The sequence below is a fragment of the Dendrobates tinctorius genome, unplaced genomic scaffold (assembly GCF_039654945.1).
Source record: "Dendrobates tinctorius isolate UK_male_01 unplaced genomic scaffold, ASM3965494v1 ptg000107l, whole genome shotgun sequence".
Lineage (NCBI taxonomy): Eukaryota > Metazoa > Chordata > Amphibia > Anura > Dendrobatidae > Dendrobates > Dendrobates tinctorius.
Window position 1 is genome coordinate 8,771,921 of NW_027361775.1, and position 16,260 is coordinate 8,788,180.

Consider the following 16,260-nt stretch of genomic DNA (forward strand, 5'->3'; position numbering starts at 1 on the left):
TAGATCTGGACGGTCTACTTCAGCATGACTATCATCGGGCACGCGAAGGGCCTTTCCAATTGGGAGGTCGACTTCTTTCCTTCAGGGACGTTTGGCTGGCCGCCGTGGAGGACGCCTGGGTCAGGGAGGTCGTATCCTCAGGATACAAGATAGAGTTCGTCTCTCTCCCACGGGATCGTTTCTTCGAATCCCGGCCTCCAAAGGATCCAGCCTTGATCCCGGGGTTCTGTACAGCTATCGCCGCTCTCCTCAGTTCCGGGGTGATTGTGCCCGTTCCCGAATCGGAGCGCTTCACGGGGTTCTACTCGAACCTGTTTGTAGTGCCGAAAAAAGACGGCGCAGTTCGACCCATCTTGGATCTCAAGCTGCTCAACAAGAGGGTCCGCCTTCGCCACTTCCGCATGGAGTCGCTTCGCTCGGTCATCGCCTCCATGGAGGAGCAGGAATTCATGTGCTCAATAGACATCCAAGATGCCTATTTACATGTTCCAATTTTCTCCGGACATCAGAAGTTCCTGCGCTTTGCGATTCGACAGCACCACTACCAGTTTGTCGCACTGCCCTTCGGTCTTGCCACCGCTCCCAGAGTCTTCACGAAGATCATGGCTGCGTTGATGGCTTTGTTGAGAGTCAGAGGCCTCGTTCTTTTCCCGTACCTAGACGATATTCTGATCAAGGCTCCCTCATTCCAACAGGCTCACCAAAGTTTGTCAATCGTCCTGGACACTCTTTCCAATTTCGGGTGGATCGTCAACAGGAAAAAGTCCTGTCTGGTTCCTACCCAACGCCTGGTCTTTCTAGGTCTTCTGTTCGACACTCGTCGGTCAAGGGTCTTTCTCCCACAAGAAAAGATTCTCTCTCTGCAGCAGGAAGTACGATCGCTGCAGACCTCGCGATTCCCATCCCTCCGTACAGCCATGAGGGTCCTGGGAAAGATGGTCGCGGCAATAGAGGCAGTTCCCTTTGCCCAATTTCACGCCAGGCCTCTCCAGCAGGCCATTCTGTCGAAATGGAACAGGTCGCCTCGGTCCCTGGATCGCCCTGTCCATCTTTCTTACCGGATCAAGCGGTCTCTCAACTGGTGGTTGTCGTCACCTCTCATTCTATCGGGTCGATCCTTCCTTCCCATTCACTGGCAGATAGTAACCACAGATGCCAGTCTCCTCGGTTGGGGTGCTGTGTTCCGCAACCACACTGTTCAGGGTCGATGGTCGGATCGGGAATCAGCGCTACCGATCAACATTCTGGAGATTCGAGCGATCCATCTTGCTCTGGTCCACTGGGAAAGGCTCCTCAAGGGACTGCCGGTACGGATTCAGACAGACAACGCCACAGCGGTGGCATATGTCAACCGCCAAGGGGGAACACGGAGTGTTTCAGCCCTGGCGGAGGTGTCCAAGATTCTTCGTTGGGCGGAGAGTTCCGTCCCGACAATCTCCGCAGTTCACATTCCCGGCGTAGACAACTGGGCCGCCGATTTTCTCAGCCACGAGGGTCTCGCGGCGGGAGAATGGTCCCTACATCCGGAAGTGTTTCATCTGCTCTGCCTTCGGTGGGGAACCCCGGATGTAGACCTCATGGCGTCTCGCCTCAACAGGAAAGTCCCACAATTCGTGTCCAGGTCTCGGGACCCTCTGGCAGTGGGCGCCGACACCCTGGCCGTTCCTTGGTCCCAGTTCGAACTTCCCTACCTGTTCCCTCCTCTGCCTCTTCTTCCCAAGCTGTTGAAGAAGATCAAGGCAGAAGGACTTCCGGTCATTCTCATCGCCCCGAATTGGCCCAGAAGGTCTTGGTTCGCGGACATTGTCAATCTTCTCGCGGACGCCCCCTGGAGGCTTCCAGACAGAACAGATCTGCTGTCTCAGGGTCCGATTTGCCACCCCAATTCTCGGCCGCTCAATTTAACGGCGTGGCTGTTGAGACCGAGGTTCTGAAACGAGCAGGATTTTCCAACCACGTAATTCAGACCATGATCCGAGCCAGAAAGCCATCATCTTCCAAGATTTACTACCGTACTTGGAAGGCCTATTTCACTTGGTGTGAGACCAATGACGTCGCGCCCATGTCCTTTTCGCTCCCTTCAGTCCTAGCGTTTCTTCAGGCAGGATTGGATGCGGGGCTTGCCCTCAGTTCCCTGAAGGGTCAAGTTTCGGCGCTGTCCATTCTGTTTCAGAAAACGTTGGCTTCCCGTCCTCAGGTTAAGACCTTTCTTCAGGGCGTGGCTCACACGGTCCCGCCGTACCGGGCGCCCGTGGATCCATGGGATCTTAATCTGGTTCTTGAGGTTCTGCAAGGTACGCCCTTTGAACCCCTCAGGGATATTTCCCTTTCTCTCCTTTCTTGGAAGGTAGCCTTTCTGGTGGCCATCACCTCCGTCCGGCGCGTGTCGGAATTGGCAGCTCTTTCGTGCCGCTCTCCCTTTCTGGTTCTCCACCAGGATAAGGTAGTTCTGCGGCCTCCGCCCTCGTTCCTTCCGAAGGTGGTGTCCTCGTTTCACCTCAACGAGGATATCGTGCTCCCGTCCTTTTGTCCGAATCCAACTCATCCCCGAGAGCGTTCCTTGAACAAGCTGGACCTGGTTAGGGCGGTAAGAGTCTATCTGTCTAGGACGACTTCCTTGCGAAAGACAGAGTCTCTTTTCATTATCCCTGATGGAGCGCGGAAAGGTCACCCGGCGTCAAAAGCCACCATTGCTCGCTGGATCAGATCGGCTATCCTGGAAGCCTACCGTGTTAAGCGTCGCGGAGTCCCTCCGGGTATCAGGACCCACTCTACTCGAGCAGTGGGTGCCTCCTGGGCGGTGCGCCACAGAGCTTCCGCACTGCAGCTTTGCAAAGCTGCAACATGGTCATCGGTTCACACGTTTGTGAAATTCTACAGAGTCCACACCTACGCTTCGGCGGATGCCAGCCTAGGTAGACGGATTCTGCAGGCCGCGGTGGTGAGTCCGCTGGCCTGATGGAAGTTTGTTTCCCACCCCAGGGACTGCTTTGGGACGTCCCAAGGTCTCTGTGTCCCCCAATAAGGCGAACGAGAAAACAGGATTTTTGGGTTGCTTACCGTAAAATCTGTTTCTCGGAGCCTTCATTGGGGGACACAGCACCCTCCCATGTTTTACAGCTCCTGTTCTTACTTTGGTTGAATGTTTACAGTTGAGTTGTCTATGTTGTCAACCTATTCTGTTCCTTCTCCTACTGCTTTCTCACTAACTGAGGAATTCTCTGCCGGTCGGTGGGGTGTACACTGCGGAGGAGGAGCTATCTTTTTTTGTGCATAGTGTCAGCCTCCTAGTGGCAGCAGCATACACCCAAGGTCTCTGTGTCCCCCAATGAAGGCTCCGAGAAACAGATTTTACGGTAAGCAACCCAAAAATCCTGTTTTTTTTGCGAGACGAGTTGAACTTTTGAACGACACCATTGGTTTTACCATGTCGTATACTAGAAAACTGGAAAAAAATTCCAAGAGCGATGAAATTGCAAAAAAAGTGCAATCCCACACTTGTTTTTTGTTTGGCTTTTTTGCTAGGTTCACCAAATGCTAAAACTAACCTGCCATTATGATTCTCCAGGTCATTACGAGTTCATAGACACCAAACATGTCTATGTTCTTTTTTATCTAAGTGGTAAAAAAAATTCCAAAGTTTGTTAAAAAAAAAAAAAATTGCTCCATTTTCCGAGACCCGTAGCGTCTCCATTTTTTGTGATCTCGGGTTGGGTGAGGGCTTATTTATTGCATGCCGAGCTGTCATTTTTAATGATACCATTTTGGTGCAGGTACAATCTTTTGATCGCCCGTTATTGCATTTTAATGCAATGTCGCGGCAACCAAAAAAACATAATTGTGGCATTTTGAATTTTTTTCTTGCTACGCCGTTTAGCAATCAGGTTAATCCTTTTTTATTGCTAGATCTGGCAATTCTAAATGCGGTGATACCAAATATGTGCATGTTTGATTTTTTTTAAAATTGTTTTATTTTGAATGGGGCGATTCCATCCACGGCCATGGCGGGCACATGTCAGCTGTTCAAAACAGCTGACCTGTCCCGGCTTTGCTGTGGGCTCACCGCCGGCGCCCACATCAATGGCAGGGATACTGACATTGGCGTACTATTACGCCCAATGTCAGTAAGGGGTTACTTTAAAAAAAATGGAAAAACAAATTGCATTGGCTCAAACGTAATTTTCTTAACCAGCAGAGGGAAAGCCGACGACTGGGGGGAAGATGTTTATAGCTTGGGAAGGGGGTAATACCCATGGACCTTCTCAGGCTATTAATATCAGCTCACAGCTGTATACTTAGCCTTTACAAGCTATTAAAATAGAGGAGCCCCCCAAAAAATGACGTGGAGTCCCCCTATAATTAATAAACAGCAAAGGCTATACAGACAGCTGCAGGCTGATATTAATAGCCTAGGAAGGGGCCATGGATATTGCCCCCCCGACTAAAAACATCAGATCTCAGCCGCCCCAGAAAAGATGCATCTCTAAGATGTGCTAATTCCGGCACTTAGCCTTGCTCATCCCACTTACCCTGTAGCGGTGGCAAGTGGGGTTCATATTTGTGGGGTTGATGTCACCGTTGTATTGTAAGGTGACACAAAGCCCACGGCTTAGTAATAGGGAGGTGTCTCTAAGACACCTCTCCATTACTAATCCTAAAGTTGTTACATGTTAAATAAAGACACAGCCAGAATAAAGTATTTTAATGAAATAAAACACAACACAGTTTGCCATTTTTATTAATACTCCTAATCCATGCGAAGCCCTTGATCTCCTTCAAAAAAATAAAATAAACCAACACAAATACTCCCTGTTCCAATGTAATCCATTTAATAATGCGTGTCCCACGATGATCTCCCATGTAGAGCAGTCACATCTCCCGATGTGACTGCTCTACAGGTCCTCTGGAGATAATCGCTCCTGCAGTGTATCAGAGTTCATCGGAGTTTGTGCTCTCACTTAACGGCACTACTGCTGTGTGAGAATTTTCTTATGCTGCGGTGCCGCAAGTAACAGCATGAACTCCAGTGAACTCTAGGCGGCGGAGTGATACACTGCGGGAGGATTAGGTCCTGTCACTGTATCACCGGAGCCCAGGTAGAGAGGTCACATTTCCCGATGTGACTGTTCTACACGGGAGATCGTCGTGGGACACTTGTTATTAAATGGATTACATCGGAACAGGGAGCATTTGTGTTGGTTTATTATTATTTATTTTTTTTGCAGGAGATCGAGGGCATCGGGGATTAGATGTTTGGTGAGTATGAATTATTTTTTTTTCTTTTTTTTTTTTTTTTTTTACTATTGACCACAGTAGCCGGATAATGGGATCATCGGCTAAATGCTGTCACTGTTATATATGACAGCAGACTAGTAGTTCCATCAGACGATGCTTGCCTACACACAGACACACACACACAAACCCGCACACAGCTGCGCACACACTCGCAGACACACACAGACCCGCACACACACACGCAGATACACACAGACACCCGCAAACAGACACGCACATCTTCTCCGCTCACAGTCTCTGCCCACACATAGTCTCAGCCCACACACTCTTCCTCCCTATCTGCAGCGTTTTTCGCATGCACATCCGCCACAAATCTTTTTACACCTGCGGTTTTGCTGCAGATTTGACTGACTCAATGGGTGCAGAAACGCTGCAGATCTGCAGAAAGAATTGACATGCTGCGGAAAATAAAACGCTGCAAATCAGCGCGGATTTTTCCGCAGCATATGCACACCAATTCTGGATTCCCATAGATTAACATTGGCTGGACACTACATTGCAGATTTGGTGCAATTCCGCGCGTCCAAATACGCTGCGGATCCGCAACGTGTGCACATACCCTTAAGGAGATGAGCAAGAAAGTTTCTGAAAGGGGTTATCCCTTGAACCTTTTAATATAATCCTCTGATCCTTCCAAACCAACTCCATGCGCCCGTCCTTCCGTGAGTGACCTGACTACATTCCCTTTGTTCATACTTACCATCCATTTACTTATATTCTACATAAAACCATCCGCAAACATTCACACAGCTTCACACAGCATATCCTTCTGTAAGAGAATTCCAACAGTTCTTTCTTTCACGCTCTAAACAAGCACCCAATATTAGAGATACACTCGTACATGTTGATTTTGGTACTGCAGCCAGGGGCGCCCCTACCATGAGGCAAGTTGAGCACTCTGGCTCAGGCGGTGCATCCCTGAAGAGAGGGGGTGGCAGATTCTCGGGTTGCTCATACATGGCTGTTCTGTGCGCACAGGACCTGTGATGAGGTCACAGGTCCCCGGGGAGGAGTCAGGGGTCACATGATCTGGGGCCTCAGTGTATGCAGGACTCTGCTGTGCTGGTTGTCATGGTGCTGGATGAGGGGAAGTTTATGTGTGGGATCAGGAGGGGTTTACAGGGTGGATGTAGCAGAGCTGTGTGTGTAGGAGGTGTACGGAGCGGAGCCATGTGTGTACGAGGTGTACGGAGCGGAGTCTCATGTGTACAAGGTGTACAGAGCGGAGCCGCGTGTGTACGTGTTGTGCGGAGCCGCGTGTGTACGAGGTGTGTGGACCAGAGCCACATGTGTACGAGGTGTACGGAGCTGAGCCGTGTGTGTACCAGGTGTACGGAGCTGAGCCGTGTGTGTACGGAGCGGAGCCTTGTGTGTATGATGTGTACGGAGCTGAGCCGTGTGTGTACTTGGTGTACGGAGCTGAGCCGTGTGTGTACGAGGTGGGCGGAGCAGAGCCGCACATGTACAAGGTGTATGGAGCGGAGCCGTGTGTGTACTTGGTGTGCGGAGCCGTGTATGTACAAGGTGTGCGGAGTGGAGCGCATGTGTACAAGGTGTATGGAGCGGAGCTGTGTGTGTACTTGGTGTACAGAACGGAGGCATCTGTGTACGAGGTGTGCGGAGCGGAGCCGTGTGTATACTTGGTGTACAGAGACAAGCCGTGTGTGTACTTGGTGTACAGAGCGGAGCCGTGTGTGTACGAGGTGTGCGGAGCAGAGCCGCATATGTACAAGGTGTATGGAGCGGAGCTGTGTGTGTACAAGGTGTGCGGAATGGAGTGCGTGTACAAGGTGTATGGAGCAGAGCTGTGTGTGTACTTGGTGTGCGGAGCAGTGTGTGTATGAGGTGTGCAGACAGGAGCCGCTTGTGAACAAAGTGTATGGAGTGGAGCAGTGTGTTCACGAGGTGTGCGGAGCCGAGCTGTGTGTGTACAAGATGTATGGAGCGGAGCCGTGTGTGTACTTGGTGTACGGAGCGGAGCCGTATGTGTACAAGGTGTGTGGAACGGAGTTGTATGTGTACAAGGTGTAAGGAGCGGAGCCGTGTGTGTACTTTGTGTACGGAGCGGAGCCATGTGTGTATGAGGTGTGCGGAGTCGAGCGGCGTGTGTACAAGGTGTACAGGGTGGAGCCTTGTGTGTACTTGGTGTATGAAACAGAGCCGTGTGTGTACTTGGTGTATGGAGCGGAGCCGTGTGTATATGGGATGTACGGAGCGGAGCCGCGTGTGTATGGGGTGTACAAAATGGAGCCCTGTGTGTACAAAATGTACGGAGCTGAGCTGTGTGTGCGGAGCAGAGGCATGTGTATACAGGGTGTACGGGGCAGAGCCGCATGAGTACGAGGTGTATGGAGCGGAGCCGCATGAGTAAGAGGTGTATGGAGCAGAGCCGCATGTGTACAAGATTTACGAAGTGGAGCCGTGTGTGTACCAGGCATACAAAGCGGAACTGTGTGTGCATGAGGTGGGTGGAGTCACGTGTGTACGAGGTCGGTATATGATGGGGAGTATTCATACCTCCCAACCGTCCCAGATCCAGTGGGACACTCCCGATTTTGAGAGTCTGCCCCGCTGTCCCTGCCGGGAGCTTACTTTTCCAGTGGACACAGGAGTACACTTCGGAGCACTTTAAAACTCACACGTGACGTTCCACCGGAAGTGATGTGCTGGAAGCTGACCAGAAATTAGGTAATTTCGGGAAGAGATTGTGACGGAACCATGGAGGCACTTCAGGGTATGCTTCAGATCCATCACCGTGTCCTCCTCCAACAGTGTGGACAGCGGGATCGCCTTGGAATCGGGGATGCCGACCATGAGCGGATCATGATATGTCCTGCACCGGGAGGTCCAGGTGGGCATTACAATGGGAACTGTTATGATTGAGTCACCGTAGGAGGCAAAAATAGTAATGCTAGCTAAGTCCAGAAAACCAGAGAAGTTGGCAGCTATCGGATTGCAGACCCCTGAACCTATCAACACAACTAGCAGTAGCCGTGGGGGGCTCCTACGATGCCCTAGGCCCCTCGATCACAGCTGGAGGACTACATAGCCTAAAGACAGAAAGGGAAATCTAAACTGCCCCAGAGCAGACCCCAAAGTAAAAGGCAGCCCCCCACATATAATGACGGTGAAGCAAGAAGAAAGAACAAAACACAGACAGAAAGATAGACTGAGCAAAGATGGGGCCCACGCTAGCTTAGATAGGAAAGGACAGGAAGGCTGCTGTCTGCAATCCGTGAAAACCCCTATGAAAATAAGAGCCAACAAACTGACAGTAAAAAAGGCCCTGAAGACGCTAAGCTTCAAAAATGCTATGTCAGTACTCATATTCTGAAGACAGAGCAACAGGCAAAAGGAGATTCAGCTAACCCCAGAAGGGAATGGCAGAATCCAGAAAAGCAAGGAAAACAAAACACTAATGCAAAAAGGCAAAGCAGAAATCTTAGCTTTAGATGAGCAGGAATCAGACTGGTTTCCTAGAAGTCCACAGAGAAGGGCGTCGGCAGCCTTATATCCAGTCATTAACTCCACTCAGCCAGTCATCATCATCAGCCCCAGGTGTTTGACAATCAGGCTCACTACCTTTCTTCACCAGAAGAGGGAGTTCCTCGGGCCTCAGTAGTGAAGGGGAAAATGAACTCACAACAGGGAACCGGGCTGCTATAGTATCTTTATAGAATCTTTCTTTCTCTCTCTGTTTCTTTCTCTCTCTTCTTTCTTTCCCTCTCAAATCCTTCATTCTTTCTCTCTCTGTTTCTGTCATGATCCATGCTGGATCAGGACTGATATAAAGCACAGGTAACCTTTTTTTTTCTTAAGCTGTGCTTAAGTGTGGTTTTTGCACCCTGTGGCCATTAGGATTATAGCACTGTGGTGTCGTTTGTTCTAAGTTTGCCCCCGGTGGTGGTGAGCGTCATTGCACTCTGTTTCTTTAGTTAAGTGCACATGATTATAATACAGGTGTGATTGCTCTGGCTCTCCTATAAAAAGAGTCACAGGTGTTGCAATCAGCGTTGGTGATAGTATTCATTTCAACCATCCTTGGTGGAGGAAGGAGCTGGAGAACGTTCCTTGCAGCACTGTCTTAGCCCTGGTGTGGAAAGAGTCATAGGGGATTTCCTTGTAGCTGTGACAGAGCTTGGTGGCAGCGTTTCAGGAGGAGAGCTGCATTCTGGTGGTGGACTCTGTTGCCAGGAGCAAGTGCAACAGAGTAAAGCTAAGTGGTGTTTCCCTGTTTGTGTTTTCCCTTAGTGTGTATTAGTACAGCGGTGGGGCCAGTGCCTGCGCCACCCAGCTCCCTAGCAAGGGATAGGTGTAGGGTGTGCTAGGGCGACAGGTATCCTGAGCGGCGCCCGGTGCGTAACCGGCCTAGGGAACGTTAGGAGCATTAGGGACACTGACTCAGGGGAGTGCAGGAGGTCTCCACGTCACCTTTCCGTATTGCAGGGCCCACCATTGTAACTGTTTTCCCTTCCCCTTGTCTTGTTGTTTTAGTTACCGGCCTGCGGGCCATGTCACACAGGACAGTATCACGTGCCGCGTCTTGTTGTTTTAGTTACCGGCCTGCGAGCTGTGTCACACAGGACGGGTCCACGTGACATTATCACCAACCGATAATTTTTTTTTCTGCTGAGCTGTTATGATTGAGTCACCGTAGGAGGCAAAAATAGTAATGCTAGCTAAGTCCAGAAAACCAGAGAAGTTGGCAGCTATCGGATTGCAGACCCCTGAACCTATCAACTAGCACTAGCCGTGGGGGGCTCCTACGATGCCCTAGGCCCCTCGATCACAGCTGGAGGACTACATAGCCTAAAGACAGAAAGGGAAATCTAAACTGCCCCAGAGCAGACCCCAAAGTAAAAGGCAGCCCCCCACATATAATGACGGTGAAGCAAGAAGAAAGAACAAAACACAGACAGAAAGATAGACTGAGCAAAGATGGGGCCCACGCTAGCTTAGATAGGAAAGGACAGGAAGGCTGCTGTCTGCAATCCGTGAAAAACCCTATGAAAATAAGAGCCAACAACTGACAGTAAAAAAGGCCCTGAAGACGCTAGGCTTCAAAAAAGCTATGTCAGTACTCAGGAATATTCTGAAGACAGAGCAACAGGCAAAATGAGATTCAGCTAACCCCAGCAGGGAATGGCAGAATCCAGAAAAGCAAGGAAAACAAAACACTAATGCAAAAAGGCAAAGCAGAAATCTTAGCTTTAGATGAGCAGGAATCAGACTGGTTTCCTAGAAGTCCACAGAGAAATCACCCGCAGGCCAGAAGGGCGTTGGCAGCCTTATATCCAGTCATTAACTCCACTCAGCCAGTCATCATCATCAGCCCCAGGTGTTTGACAATCAGGCTCACTACCTTTCTTCACCAGAAGAGGGAGTTCCTCAGGCCTCAGTAGTGAAGGGGAAAATGAACTCACAACACTGAGCCATGGACCCAGTTCAGCCCTTTGCCCAAATGCTGCAGATCCTTACTAATGAGATTAGGGTGCTGCGTGGAGGGTTGGTGCAGCAGCTGCGGCTGTTGGTGGGCTCTGGGGGCTTGGTTCAGGAACAGGCTCAGCCAGAACCCAAGATATCCCTCCCTGACAGATTTTCTGGAGGGAGAGATCAATTCTTGGTGTTTCAACAAGCCTGTAAATTGTATATCAGGCTGCGCCCTCGTTTATCAGGGAGTGAAGAGCAATGGGTGGGAATCATTATGTCCCTTCTTAAAGGGGATCCCCAATCATGGGCCTTCTCCCTAGCGGACGATTCTCCATCATTGGTGTCCGTGGACGAGTTTTCTGCGGCTTTGGCGCTTGTGTATGGGGATCCTGATGGCGTCGCCCTGGCGGAATCTCGACTCCGTAGGTATAAACAGGGAGCCCAGGTTGCTGAGGAGTACTGCTCAGAGTTTAGGAGGTGGGCCACTAACACTCAGTGGAATGACCCTGCACTTAGGAGTCAATTTGTGCAGGGTTTGTCTCCAAAGTTGCAGGATACTCTGGTGCAGTACGCCGCCCCCAGGTCGCTGGAGGCTGCCATGTCCCTTGCCATCCGGGTGGATAGACGCCTTAGGGAAAGACATATACAAAAAGTGCCCCCTGATGTCCTCGCTAGGGAGGGGGACCCACCAGTGCGGACGGAGGAACCCAGACTGCCCGGTGTTGTTGATACAAAAAAGGGGGTGTCTGCGGCTCGTCGTGGTGGGGGGTATACTTTTCCTGTGGGAAGCCTGGCCATTTTATGAGAGCCTGCCCAGTTCATGCCAAGTCTCCTGACGAACGCATGCAAGTAGGAGGAGCTAGTTTGTATTTGGAGCTGCCAACGGTTCGGAGAGTGGTGTCGGCATGTTTGTATTGTGGGCAGACTGGTCATGTCCTGAAGGCTTGCCCATTGCGCGCCAAATTATCTGAGCCATATGAGAAGCCGCATTCCCCTGGTCGCTTGGAGGGAGGCGACCAGGGAGTATACATTTCCTCCATTTTGCCCTCCCAAGGTACCATGTCAGCAGAGGTCTTGGCTGGCGGGGTACCGGAGGTGATACCGGTGCTTTTGGACAGCGGAGCAGGAGTCAGTCTGGTGGATGCTCGCTTTGTCCAGACTCATGGTCTGAGGTGTAGGACGCTAGCCCAGCCTATAAGCATCCAGGCCATTAACTCTGTTCCACTGAACCAGGGGAGCTTGACCAAGGTCGTAGAGAATATCCATCTGCGTATACAGTAGGACATCATGAGAAGTCCTTGTTATGCTACGTCTTGGAGGGAATGCCAGTACCTATTGTTTTAAGCCTCCCTTGGCTGAAAAGACACAACCCGGTAATAGATTGGCGGGCGAGGGAAGTGGTCAGCTGGGGGCAATCGTGTGAGGGCTGCTGCCTAGGAACTACTGTCTCTGCCCTCTCTCTTCAATGGACCCTTCCTCTCCGGTGAGGGCAGCAGATGGGCTGCAGGAGAGTAGGGGCAAGTCTCAACCCTCGCCATTGGCCAACCCTGGGAGGCGCAGACCTCGTGGTGGAAGGAGTTGGAGGGTGGTGTACCCCTTGGTGAAGTGCGGGGGTGTGAGTGTGGTGACACAGGGGGACGCCTCTGTTGTCAATCCCAGAAAGAGTTCTCCAAGTGGTGACAAACGAACGAGTGGCAATAAACGTTCAGGTCCGGACCTGTGTGTGAACGAATGTGTATGGGTGGCCACCAAAAAACATCCAGTGGAAGTGTGTTGTGGAGTGTTACCAGCTCATACCAAACATACACATACACAACCCGTTCCCCAGGTCAGCGCTTCGGAGATGTGTGGTGCCTCCAGAACATACGTAGCCAATACCAGCGGGCTCGTTTCTCATCAACCTGACGTGCAGGTAGTTGCTGGGGTGAACTCTGGGTCTGGGCATCCCCGCTGTAGGTGGTTCCCTGATGGGGAGCGGTCTTGAGGGTCCAGAGGCCCCTCATTAAGGGGAGGGTACTCTCATGATCCATGCTGGATCAGGACTGATATAAAGCACAGTTAACTTTTTTTTTCTTAAGCTGTGCTTAAGTACAGTTTTTGCCCCCTGTGGCCATTAGGATTATTGCACTGTGGTGTCGTTTGTTCTAAGTTTGCCCCCGGTGGTGGTGAGCGTCATTGCACTCTGTTTCTTTAGTTAAGTGCACGTGATTATAATGCAGGTGTGATTGCTCTGGCTCTCCTATAAAAAGAGTCACAGGTGTTGCAATCAGCGTTGGTGATAGTATTCATTTCAACCATCCTTGGTGGAGGAAGGAGCTGGAGAACGTTCCTTGCTGCACTGTCTTAGCCCTGGTGTGGAAAGAGTCATAGGGGATTTCCTTGTAGCTCTGACAGAGCTTGGTGGCAGCATTTCAGAAGGAAAGCTGCATTCTGGACTCTGTTGCCAGGAGCAAGTGCAACAGAGTAAAGCTAAGTGGTGTTTCCCTGTTTGTGTTTTCCCTTAGTGTGTATTAGTACAGCGGTGGGGCCAGTGCCTGAGCCACCCAGCTCCCTAGCAAGGGATAGGTGTAGGGTGTGCTAAGGCGACAGGTATCCTGAGCGGCGCCTGGTGCGGAACCGGCCTAGGGAACGTTAGGAGCGTTAGGGACACTGACTCAGGGGAGTGCAGGAGGTCTCCACGTCTCCTTTCCCTATCGCAGGGCCCACCATTGTAACTGTTTTCCCTTCCCCTTGTCTTGTTGTTTTAGTTACCGGCATGCGGGCCGTGTCACACAGGACAGTATCACGTGCCGCATCTTGTTGTTTTAGTTACCGGCCTGCGAGCCGTGTCACACAGGACGGGTCCACGTGACAGTGTCTCTCTGTTCTTTCCTTCTCTGTTCTTTCTTTCCCTTTTCTTTCTCTGTTCTTTCTTTCCCCTCTTTCTTTCTCTCTCTGTTCTTGCTTTCCCCTCTTTCTTTCTCTCTGTTCTTTTTCTTTCCCCTCTTTCTTTCTCTCTCTCTGTTCTTACTTTCTCTCTCTGTGCTTTCTCTCTCTCTGTTCTTTCTTTCTCTCTCTGTTCTTTCTTTCTCTCTCTCTGTTCTTCCTTTCTCTCTCTGTTCTTCCTTTCTCTCTCTGTTCTTCCTTTCTCTGTCTCTGTGCTTCCTTTCTCTCTCTGTTCTTTCTTTCTGTTCTTTCTTTTTTTCTCTCTCTCTGTTCTTCCTTTCTCTCTCTATGTTCTTTCTTTTTCTTTCTTTCTTTCTTTCTTTCTTTCTCTCTCTGTTCTTTCTTTTTTTCTCTCTGTTCTTCCTTTCTCTCTCTCTTCTTTCTTTCTCTCTGTTCTTTCTTTTTCTCTTTCTTTCTTTCTTTCTTTCTCTCTCTTCTTTCTTTCCCCTCTTTCTTTCTCTCTCTGTTCTTTCTTTCTTTCTTTTCCCTCTTTCTTTCACTCTCTGTTCTTTCTTTCCTCTTTCTTTCTCTCTCTCTCTCTGCTCTTCCTTTCTCTCTCCTTTCTTTCGACTCTTTCTTTCTCTCTTGCTGTTCTTTCTTTTTTCTCTCTCTGTTCTTTCTTTTTCTCAGTACCAGTCAGTGTGATCAGCAGTGCTAAATGGGTGTGATTGGGGCGTGGATATGGGTGTGACTGGATTGGAGACAGATGGGGCAGGATGGATATGATGGAGACAGATGGAGCAGGATGGATATGATGGAGACAGATGGGGTAGGATTATGGGACATCACATGGGGGCAGAATGGATACTCATGAGGGCAGGATGGGTGAACATATGGCTCTAGCTAGGAATTTGACACATGGGGGCCAGGATATACCATAGGGTCTAATTAAGGGATTATCTGTGTAGCAAGGTGGATATTAAAACTTAACCTTTATTAGGTAAAATTGTAAAAAGCCAAATTAGTCAAACAACAAAAACAAAGGGGTACCACAGTGAAGGAAGTTCCCTATAACCAATCAAAAAGGGGGGGGTTGTTAAAAGGGTACTACTGGCCTCTGAGCTCCTTGATATTAATCTGACCTGATAGCAAAATGACTATAGTTGGCCATTGGATGAATAGTATTTACATGATCTCATTTATATGGTACAAATAAGTGGTGCTTACAGTATAAGAAAAGGATGTTATACCCATACATGTTATTGTGACTTACTTGGGCAAGTGGAGGACATATGCTATGGGCAACTATAGTCATTTTGCCATCAGGTCAGATTAATATTGAGGATCTGAGAGGCCAGTAGTACCTTTTTAACAACCCCTTTTTCTGTTCATTGGTTATAGGGCACTTCCTTCAATGTGGTACCCCTTTGTTTAATTGTTGTTTAACTAATTTGGCTTTTTACAATTTTACCTAATAAAGGTTAAGTTTTAATATCCACTTTGCTACACAGATAATCTATTTTGTGGATTGTTCTATTCCTGGTTTATATGCGAATTAAAGGGATATTATTACTGCAGTGATGTATTTAATTTATTTTTTGAGGATACTGTTTTAAATGCGTGGGTGGTCCTGTTAATGTGCAGAGCGACACTGTCGCTTTTTTTCTTCATCTGGAGTAGTTTAGAATTTGGGATAAAATTAAGTAATGTGCTCTGGAAGTGGTGCTCAAGATAAGGCTAGTTTCACTACTAGCGTTTATTCGACGCAGCGCACGGCGCTGCAAGCCCCGCCCCCTGCCCATGATCCGCACGATCTGCCTGCATAGGGTGCGCAGATCGTGCGCTGGCCTGCGCTAGTAGGATTTTGGCGTGCGCTGCGCACTTTTGAAGGTGCGCCGTGCGCGCCGAAATGCAACATGCTGCGTTCGGCGCGCACACCAAAATCCTACTAGCGCACGGCCAGCGCACGATCTGCACACCCTATGCTAAAGATAGGGTGCGCAGATCGCAAGCGTCCATGTGTGATAGTAGGCGGCGATGACCGGATGGGGCGGGCAGGGAGCCGGCAGCGGGCGGGGCTTGCGGCGCCGTGCGCTGCGTCGAATAAACGCTAGTGTGAACCTAGCCTAACTGTGTTATTTCCCTGGCTGGAAGAAGTGACAGCGGTCTGTGCTAAATGAAAGATGAAAACCAAAGATGAAGGACTTCACCTAGAGACGTCACTGGTGAGTTAGTGTGTTAGGCCTCTTTCACACATCCGGTTTTCAGCATCAGGCGCGATGCGGCGAAAAGTGTAAAAACCGGATCCGGCGCCGGTTGCCACCGGATCCGGTTTTTCCCCCATTCAGTTTCATTATTGCCGCATCGCGCCGGATACCTATGCGGCGTATCCGGTTTTTGCCTGATCCGGCAAAAACAGCCTGTCCGGCGTCTGGAAAAAACGTTCCATGTAACGTTTTTTTGCAGCGCCGGACCGGCTTTTTCCACAGCGCATGCCCGGACTCTGTGAATGTTAACCCCACAAGTGCCCGGCGAGAGAGAGAGAGATCTCTCTCTGTCACCCGGACACTTGTGAGAGATCTCTCTCGCCGGGCACTTGTGGGGTTAACACTCACAGTGTCTGGGTGAGAGAGAGAGATCTCTCTGTGGGGTTAACCCCACAAGTGCCCG